The sequence below is a fragment of the Hemiscyllium ocellatum genome, unplaced genomic scaffold (assembly GCF_020745735.1).
Source record: "Hemiscyllium ocellatum isolate sHemOce1 unplaced genomic scaffold, sHemOce1.pat.X.cur. scaffold_649_pat_ctg1, whole genome shotgun sequence".
NCBI classification, from domain to species: domain Eukaryota; kingdom Metazoa; phylum Chordata; class Chondrichthyes; order Orectolobiformes; family Hemiscylliidae; genus Hemiscyllium; species Hemiscyllium ocellatum.
Genome location: NW_026869152.1, coordinates 113,723 through 121,212, shown reverse-complemented (window position 1 = coordinate 121,212; position 7,490 = coordinate 113,723). Strand labels below are relative to the sequence as shown.

The window sequence follows — 7,490 nt, the reverse complement described above, 5'->3', positions numbered from 1 at the left end:
TTGAAAACTGCAAGTTAGGCCACAAATCAGCCATGATCTATTGAATTGCAGTGCATGGTTGAGGGGCTGAAAGGTCTCCTCCTCTTCCAATGAAAGTTGTCCATCTGCAGCTTGTGGTAACATTTCCCCTCACTGCTCACTTCACCTCCATGTCTAACACACTGTTACTGACTGAACAAACCTCCTGTGTTTGAACGAAACCTGCTCATGTTCAGTGGCTCCCTTACCTGCCATCCGGGTTTAACTCTCACCATGGAATGCTGTCTCATATTACTGCGGGAATGCTCACAAAGGACTCAGCCCAGAGTCTGTATCCCCTGGGATCCACAAAACCCATTTATTTCCTCCTTCCTCTCTCATTCTGGCTATTGAACTCTCGATTTCAATCCATTTTCCTGCCATGCTCTTCAACATTCCCATGTGGATGGACTACAGGCAGCTGGGATTTAATGAAGGGAAGTGGGGATTAGGCAGAACTACGAGGAGAGGCGACAGCAAAGACAGTTCACATTGTAACAGCAGAGTTTCTCTGTGACCCAGTGAATGGTGAGGCACCTGAGTTTGTGGGGGGAGACAGATTTAATGAGGGATTTGGTAAGATACTCAGACATTGACCTGTCCATCTGATTGTTAACTCAGAAGAAAGACAAAAGAAAGATACACATTTAGATAGCACCTTTGACCTGGGGCAATGAAACATGCTCCAGACCCAATGATTCCAACCTCAAATCTCTGAGCCCATAAAAACAAAGCTTCCTACTTATGACAGGTTGGCCCTCAGCCTCCTCTTTTCTTGAGTTGTTCAGCCTTTCCTGGTAATTACAATCTCTATGTTCCTGTAAGATTTGGGATGAATCCTTTATTATTTTTCTGTTCCTTGTGAGTGATGCCAGCAGCAGAAACAGTTCCTGACCTGTGAGGGGTTTCGGTTGGAGTATTTGTATTTACTAATTCATTCTCACCCTCACATACACAGTGTGAATTTGCTGTAAAACAGAAGAAAAGCATTGAGTGAGCACCCACAGAAACATAGAGGCAGCATGTGTACATGAGCTGAAAGAACCTGGCATGAGGAAAACGTGACGACAATCACAACTAGTTAGAGTCACAGGTGCAGAAAGAGGCTATTCGATCCATCGAACCTGCAATGACCTGCTTTCCCACCCTGCCTCCATAACCCCACATTTGCCATGGCTAACCCAACCTGCTGAACCTGCATACTACAGGCCATGTTAGCACGGCCTGCACATCTATGGGAGGGTCACAGATTACATCCAAATGCTCGGAATTGTGGATGAAGGCTCACGAATATTTGACTCTGACACATGCTCTGTTTTTAAAAATAAAATCTGGAGGAAACTGCAACCAGAAAGATTTCCAATTATTCTGGGGAAAGAGAATTCAAAACTCGTGCTACTGACCCAGGGGACACAGTGAAAGTTAAAGAGGCCTGGGAACCATCAGAAATGTAACAGGTTGTGAGGAAGGTGGTGGTCAGACAGGGACAAAAAGACAGAGTCTGTCACAAGGGGGAAGGGGGGAGAGATTAAACAGCAGAAATGGTGGTCCCTCAAGGCCACAGGGAATGGAGTTAGGGCTGGGAAAGAAACCAGGAAACAAGACATGCAGCTGTCAAAGAAATACTTTGGAAAAACAGATTATAACAATATAGACAGCAGAGTTCACAGTCTGAAATTGTTGCTTTCGTTGGTGAGTACAGATCGTTGTAAAGTCTGGGTAGTTCTATTATAAGCAACACATATAGGATGGGCCAAGTGGCCGTGATCTGTGCTGTAACTTTCTGATATTTCTTATCTGACATTTGGAGTTCAAGTCTGATGATGATGTTAATAAATTTTCTAATTGGACTGGAGTTTAATATTCTGGAGAAATGTCAAATAAATCACATTGATCCTATTCTGCAGGCCTTAGTCCATAGCCCTGCATGTTCCAGCATTTCAGTTACATCCATGTCCTGCTGGTGGGACAGGATATACAGGGATGGTGATGGTGGTGCCTGGGAAATTGTAAGATATGATTCTGCGTGTATGACTGTGTAAGGCTGTTGGTTGACTAGTCTGTTTTCTAGCTGACCCAATACGATGCTGGCAGGGTGAGAAACTACATTTGGAGCTCCTCTGCTCACCAGTTCCTTTCCTTTCTGCTTTTTCTTATTTCTTTCTCTCAGTCACCCCCTTGCAGTCTCTGACACAAACGTCTCAACATTGAATCATGATATCAGGATAACCCTGTATCCTATGCCTCATTACTTTGTGAATGAGCCTTCCATGGGGAACATTATCAAACACCTTGCTAAAATCCAGATACACCACATCCACTGCTCTGTCCTCACAAACGTGTTTGTCACATCCTCAAATAATTCCATAAGGTTTGTGAGGCATAACCTGCCGCTCACAAAGCAATGCTGACCATCTCTAATCAATCTATGCTTTTCCAAATAATCATAAATCCTGTCTCTCAGAATCCTCTCCGATAATTTGTCCACAACTGATGTGAGACTGACTCATCCATGATTCCCAGGATTATCTCGATTGCCTTTCTTGCATAAGGGAATAACGTTTGCCACCATCCAATCATCTGGTATGACTCCAGTGGACAATGAGGATGCAAAGACCGTCACCAAAACACAGTAATCCCTTCCCTCATTTTCCATTACAATTCTAATATATCCTTTCTGGCCCAGGAGTCTTATCTATCACCATGATTTTTCAATATGTTCAGCACATTCTCCATCTTAACATCAACTGGTTCGGGCATTCCAGCCTGTTTCACGCTGTCCTCACAAAGGACAAGTTCACACTCACTCATGAATACTGAAGCAAAGTACTCATTAAGGACCTCCCCTACCCCCTCTGACTCCTGGCACAAGTTTGCTTCACTATTAGGGGTATAAATATGGAATTATGTCTCAGCACTGAATTAATGTAAAGATGTTGCAGTGTACAATCACTCGATTACTTTGAATATTGAACTGTATTTTAACTGAGAAAACACAGTTGAATTGATTTCATTATATTTCACTTCATGCTAACATTTATTGTATTTCGAATCACAATAAGAGTTTCCTTTTTACATATATAAAACTTACTTAAAATTCATCGCACGTTTACGTACAGAAAATAGCATTATCATCTGCTTGTTCCTTCCTTTTTCAATGACTGTTCATTTTGAAATTGTGGAAGCTGTACTTTGTTGAAAGGAAGGGAAATTGTCTTCAGCTGAATATTCACATTGATTTAAAAATGCATCAGTCATTCAAAGTACAATGATCACGCAGTTTTGTCAATTTGTCTTTCAAAGAATTGTCATGAGATTCCTGTTTATTTACGACCATCATTCTTTTATTCTATTGTTATTGTAAAATAGTTTAATTTCCAGTCCATTACACACAGAAACTACCGAATTAATTCCCATTTAAATTACAACAATAAAACAGCTGATTAGTTTTCATTTGATTAACCACATTAAACATAATATTGCAGTCCCGCCGTGCTGAGTGGGAACATTATGAAAGGAGCTTGTGAGGCTGTGGCAGTGTCTCTATTACTAGACCTGAGGGATGGTTTCAGGTCACACCTTCAACAGAAATATATCAAGAGCTGCTCTGAATGTTGATTAGAGAGTAGCTAAGCGCAGACTGAATTGCTTTTCAATCCAACATTAGATCTGCTTTTATATGTAATATCAATAATCACAAATCTGATGCTTATTTGTGTCAGGTTACCAAGAAATATGTGTACGGGAATCCCCCATTTTTGGAAAGATCGCTTTAGCCACTTTGCTTTTACAAAAGACTTACAGTTGTCCCTAGTTTCTCTAACTGAGAGAAATCTGAAGAGGATTTTCACTTTAACGAAAAAGGGGGGGTGGGGGATGTTTCCCATATAAATTAATGCTTCTTCGATTTATGCATTAACAGCTTGTGAAAGGTTTCATAATAACGCTATACTTTCTGATAGTGGTGATACCTGTATCTAATTCTGTTGCTTATAAGTTCCTGGAGAATATTTGAAAATGTTGCAGAATTAAAGATTACGATGTTTAAGTAATGTGATTGATCTTTTTTTGTTACAAAGGGGCAAGTCCAAACAATTGAAACACATTAAACATTATTCTCTCATGCTATAAATTTGAAATAACGTTGATATCTTCTTCAGTAAACTAACAAATGCTCCCACCTGTTACTTGTCAGTCAGCTGGTTACCTACTTTGTAACTAAATGTTGTGATTCACTCCTGTCCTTTAATCAAAGTGTATTTGTAATTGTTGTTTCAATTTATGAATTGTCAGGAAATTGTTTTTATTTTTCCATTCACCAGTCTCCCTGCTTTAGGAAAGATGTTGGGAAACTTGCAAGAGTTCAGAAAAGTTTTACTAGGGTGTTGCCAGTATTGGAACATTACAAGGAATTCAGAAAGGAAAGGGAGAGTCGGGATGGAGTAGGTTTTTCCAACAATGGTGAGGTCAAATATTAGTTTGTAGCAGAACGGGAGAGAAGGACATAACCAGAAAAGACAGACAGATAGAAAAAGGCACATTTTCTGTGATTTGGTGAGGGGGAGTTATGAGGAGGAGCAGCCCTACTCCAAAAGCACTATTCCTACATCCGTGAAATCACCCAACCCCACCCTAGTCTCAGCTCATTTACTGAAACACTCGCCCATCCCTGTGTTATCTCCAGACTTCATTACCCAAACACACTCCTGGCCAGCCTCCCACATTCAACTTACATGCAATCTCAAGAGTATCTAAAACTCGACTGTCTAAGTTCTCACTTGTACCAAAACTTGTTGATCCATCAAAAGGCTCCTATTAACAAGCAACAATTTAAAATTCTCACCCTTGATGTAATTCCTGGCTGTGAACATCCCTGTCTCCCTGCACCACACAACCTGTGAGATCCCGACAACTCATTTTCTTTCAGACTCCCAACGATTTTTTTTTCATTGCTTCACCTATCTGGCTGTTTCTACTGTTGCCAAGGCAACATGGTCTGGAATTCCCACCCTAACCTTCTCAGACCTGCTTTCCTCCTTTATTCCTGAAAACCTGCTTATTTGGCAATTCTTTTGATAACCTGACCTAATATCCCCATCTGTGGCCTTGTGTCAGAAGCTCTCAATAGTATTTCTGTGGAATTATAAACATGATAAAAAAAAAACTGTTGTTGATTTGCACATACATTGTCAACTCTTCACTGTCGCTGAGTGAGTAATCTATAACAGCACTTACCCAACCACATTGTGGGAGCAATTTCACCACACGAACTGTAGCTGTACAGGGAAGTCAAACATCACCCTCTCCACAGGCAATGGGGCTTTGGCATTGATCATTGGGATCTGTGGAAGGAGAAACACAGCTGATATTTCAGGCAGTGCTAAATGCATTACAGGGAGGGAAAGTGTTGCAGCATTTGGGATTTTCAAATTTGTGTTTTACAATGTGCACTAAGTTCTGTAAAACCCCTCATTCCATACCATGAAAATTCCCTTCTCTTCCTGGTCAATATGTCTTTCCTTTCCCCTGCCCTGCATCTTCACACATTTCCAATGCCTTGGCCACAACACACACTGTGCTGTCAGTGAGGTTTATCAGGTGGTAAAGTATTGTCCTGCCCCTCATTCACTCCGATTGGTTGAAGGACCAACTGGCACATCCTGGTCCTCCAGCCTCGTCCCCCCACTCATTGGTCCTGCGCTGACATCAATAATCCGAGGCCCATTGTGGGCTGGAGCATGCTCAGTGCTTCCTGCTTTTGCTGCTGTTCATCAGGTATAAGAAAGAGAGAGGGCTCATCCCTGTTTCTCCTGATGTCAGACAATAACAACAACTACCTGCATTGTATGGAGCCTTTCACATTGACAAATCTCCTAAAATGCTTCACGAATGATGGAAACGTAGATTAAAGAACAATTTTTAGATACATCTTCAAGGCGGACAGAGTGGGGGTGAGGGAGGATATTCCAAAGGTCTGTGTCCTCGGCAGTTCCAATCGTGGAGTGATATAGATGGGCAACAGCTTACAACGGAGACAGTTAGTGGCTAACCGTAGCTTAACAACCCCATGTCATAGCCCCCTACCCCACACACCAGGCCTTGCTCTCACAGCCTGTCATTACACACCACCTATGATTTGCCACTAACAGTCTCCATTAACAGCTAGTCACCCTCCCCCAGCCAGATGGTTATCCACTCCTTTATCCAACTGTTCTTCTCACTCTATCCACACCTACCCTTTACTCCTTTTATCTTGTCCCCCACCCCCAAAAAAACACTATCTTCTGCACATAAACTTGACTTTTTTTTCTCAGTGACATCTGTTCTGTGGAAGGGACACCGGATCGTAAACTTTAACTCTGATTTCTCATCACAGATGCTGCCAGACCTGCTGAGCTTCTCCAGACCCTCCTGGTTGTTGTTTCTGATTTACATCTTCCGCAGTTCTTTTGGTTTTAATTTACCGGGAGTTTGTAATTCAGGTCCAACAGCCTCTGTCCCAGTCTCTGCTGTCTCTCCCACCCCCACCCAGTGACACTGCACCTGCACAGCTCATGGACAGGTGTCGTCTTGCTGGCCACACCCCTCATTCACTCCCATTGGCTGCAGGACCACACAGGCTCTCCTCCCATTGGTCTGGAGCTGCCGTTAATCAAGCCGGCGCCGATTGAGAGGTGAGCTCCTCCCTCTCTCTGCCTTGGGATGAGCTTCATCATTCACAGTGAATGGGGCAGTATCACAGAGCACTGGGGCTGGGGGCTATTCAGCCCATTGGAGCTGTCCTCTCTCCCTCTGTAGATGGTGCAAATCTGTCCCAACTACCCCCAAATCTTTCCTTAAAAAGTAAAATTCCAAGTCTGTTTCAGAATACCTGCTGAATCTGTGTCGTTCAGACTGTTCCAGATGCTCAGAACTTACTGAGTAAAATAGTGTTCACATTTTCACCTTGTATTATTTGCCAATTACTTGAAAGTAGTTACTAAAAATTGTGACAGGGTTAACAATTCTTCTCTCTCTTTGCAAATTCAAGACCTTGGAACCAAATCTGCACCAGTTCAAAATCACTGCTTCACCTTCTCAGCTCCAAGGATAATTATCTTTGCTTCAGCTAGCTCTGCACAAAAGAGAGGAATGCATCTTAATTTATTAAGATCAAAGAAACAGACCTTCCGTCCAATTCGTCCGTGCCAACAAGGAATCCTAAACTAATGAATTCCCATTTACCATCTATTGGTCTGTATCCATCAAAACCCTTCCTATTCATGTACCCAATTGGAAGCCTTTTAAATGTTGTGATTTTATCAGCCTCCACTACTTCATCTGGTAGCCCCTCCCATACACACACCACACTCAGCTTGAAAAAGTTGCCAGTTAGATCCCTTTTAAATCTTTGCCCTCTCAACTTAAACCCATGTGCTCTAGTTTTGGACCCACCTAACCTGAGGGAACAGGACCCCAGCTGCTCACCTTAT

At 42.3% G+C, this 7,490-nt stretch overlaps 1 long non-coding RNA gene across 2 annotated transcripts in view; it reads right to left on the bottom strand.

The window, feature by feature from the left end:
- Positions 1-348: 348 nt before the first annotated feature.
- The window catches only part of LOC132814062 (uncharacterized), a 28,940-nt gene continuing 21,798 nt past the window's right edge, over positions 349-7,490 (bottom strand). The window contains exons 5-6 of one of the 2 annotated variants that reach the window (XR_009644281.1): positions 5,254-5,360; positions 349-986 (exon numbers count right to left, since the gene is read on the bottom strand). This is a non-coding gene — a long non-coding RNA (uncharacterized LOC132814062). Of the gene's footprint in view, positions 987-3,118; positions 3,204-5,253; positions 5,361-7,490 lie in introns of those variants that run through there. The other variant, XR_009644282.1, reaches the window with a different exon arrangement.